Source organism: Lipotes vexillifer, unplaced genomic scaffold (assembly GCF_000442215.2).
Source record: "Lipotes vexillifer unplaced genomic scaffold, Lipotes_vexillifer_v1.1 scaffold789, whole genome shotgun sequence".
In the NCBI taxonomy this organism is placed as follows: Eukaryota; Metazoa; Chordata; class Mammalia; order Artiodactyla; family Lipotidae; genus Lipotes; species Lipotes vexillifer.
Genome location: NW_006778055.1, coordinates 450,433 through 453,099, shown reverse-complemented (window position 1 = coordinate 453,099; position 2,667 = coordinate 450,433). Strand labels below are relative to the sequence as shown.

At 33.1% G+C, this 2,667-nt stretch overlaps 1 non-coding gene across 1 annotated transcript; it reads right to left on the bottom strand.

The window, feature by feature from the left end:
- Window positions 1-1,172: 1,172 nt before the first annotated feature.
- Window positions 1,173-1,245, bottom strand: TRNAG-CCC (transfer RNA glycine (anticodon CCC)). The gene has a single exon. It is a non-coding gene; the product is annotated as a tRNA-Gly (tRNA).
- Between the last annotated feature and the right edge of the window lie 1,422 nt (window positions 1,246-2,667).

Below are 2,667 nucleotides of genomic sequence, written 5' to 3'. Positions count from 1 at the left end.
AATAAACTTAAACATGTTGTTTGAATTATAAGTACATAGTTTTGAAATAAATTAACTTGAGTAATACTAACTAAATGATAAATATTTAGTAATGTATAAATAAAAAATTTTACCCACTGGTAGAATTAAGAGACATAACTAAATTTCTCTTAGTCTTGCACAAAGTTGCAGTATACATAAACACTGTACTTGTGCTAACTTCTCTGGAAGACACAGCATATTTTAGGAACATAAAACATTTCTAGGAAAGAGAGCTTTATACATCTTCAAGAGTTAAATGGGGATAGTATTGCTTACTTTCCTAGGATATGGTGAGGATTAAATGAGATTATGTAAATACCCTGGCACAGGATGGTTGTTTAAGGTTAGCTCACTTCCTTAGCCCAGCAAAAAAACCTTATTTTTAAGGATGCAACTATGCCAATGATTAAGTGACTGTAGGAGTAATAAGAGCAACTGCAGTTCTAAAAAAGGAGGTATTGATTTGTGGAAGAAGGATGAATTAAGCAGAGCCATAGCTCAATATGAAAATAATTTATTCTTTAGAAAGAAAAACATTGTTTGTGAGAATACCACACCTGTATGTCCATAGTACTTAATTTCTAAACTGGACTTTAATGCTAGCTTAGATTCTAAAATATTCTAGTCACAATTTTTAGAAATGCATGTAATTTTTTAGTGTTCATCTATATATTTAGACCTATACAATTTATATTTTTGCTATTATTATAAATGGTATCTTTTGTTTCATTGAATGAACTAATAAGTTATTGCTGTTATATATAAATGGAACTGATTACTATAGATTCATTTTCTATCTCTTGGCCATAATAATCATATTTTTATTATTGTTCATTCCAATTATGTTCCAGGCAGTTCCCTAAATGTGTTATATAATTTGGCCTCCTACTTTTCAAAAGTTAACACTATTATTACACTTTTTTGCCTTAAGGTATTGGCTAGTTTCCAGACCAATGTTCAAAAGAGCAGTGAGAACAGGCATTCTTTTTTTTTTTAATATTTGTTGGTTCGTTTATTTATTTATTTGGCTGCACAGGGTCTTAGTTGCAGCATGCGGGGATCCTTGTTGCTACCTGCAGGATCCTCGTTGCAGCATGTGGGATCTTTTAGTTGCAGCATGCAGGCTCTTAGTTGCGGCATGAGGGATTTAGTTCCCTGACCGGGGATCGAACCCGGGCCCCCTGCATTGGGAGCGCAGAGACTTAACCACTGGACCACCAGGGAAGTCCCACGGAATTCTTAAACTGTTCCTTAACATTAAACCTCTAAAAATTCACTACTGAAATAATTTTTATCACATTAATGATGTACATTTCCATCTGGGTTTGTTAAGCATTTTTATTTTGAAATGTTTTGGGATTTAGTCAAATGGATCTTTATAGCCAATTTACATGATGATAAGATTTTTTGTTTATTGTACCTATTGCTTTACTATGTTAATAATTTTCATATTGTTAAGTGTTAAATTCTGGAGCGAAATCTACGTAAGTCATTTTTTATTATGGCTTAATAAAATCATAGATTTATTTATTTTAATTTTTTAGTCATTGTTATTTTAACTAGAAAGACATTACTAATTTCCCTTTTGTACGTTACTTAATTTTTAAAATATATTCTAACATGATTATAATCATGGTGAATATTAGTTTTATAGTCTTTTAACTACCTTAATTATCATTTTAACAAGGTTGAAGATGATTTTTCTCTCATGAAGCTAGAAGTTGTAATACAGTGGTCCAGGCCTTGTGCAACAGTCCTCAGTCCCTGACCCATTCTGTCCCTCAGACGTCCTTGACCACAGATTCCACCCTCTAGATCTCCTTACAGTTGCAATTTGGTCCTTGCATCTCCACCCTTTATCTCCAAATCATAGATTAAATAAATATTTTATATTTAATTTATTGAATTAAACAAATGTTTTATTAAAGTTATTGGTATTTTTAGAGGATCTTTGCATCCACCTTTTTATGAGTCAGCCATTACTAGATAAAGCTGAGGTAACAAACCACTCCAGTATGTCTGTGGCATACAAGAATGTTTTTTTCTTCTCACTCCCCAGCAAATTACACGTTGACTGCAGTTCTGTGCCTCCACTCCGATGTCTCCATCATCCTGGGATCCAAGCTGAGAGAGGAGCCCTTATGTTATATTATTAAAGGGAAAAGGGCAAAACAGCTGGTGAAATTCAGCAATAGCTCTAAACCTTTTGCTTGGAACTGTTATACAGGATCATACTCATATTTCATTGATCAAACCAGTTATGTGGCCAAGCTTGTTATTAATAAGTTGAGGAATCATATTTCTCCCACAGGAAGATACTGCACATCACATGACAATGGACAGGGATATATGATCTTCTTACATGGAAGGGGGATGTAAATAACTATTCAATCTAATCTACCAAAATAATCATAAATGAGATTGTTTGGTAAGGCTCATTTTAGTTTTATCTTTGTCAGGTTTCATGCTGCTTTTTTCTAGGTATGCTAGCCTTATAAAATAAATTGAGAAGATTTCCAGATTTTTTTCCTGGAATTACACACACACACACACACACACACACACACACACACACACACAGAGTCAATTCTCATTATCCTTGGTAGTTTCAATAAAGTTACCAAAAACACTGAATTAGTGAATACT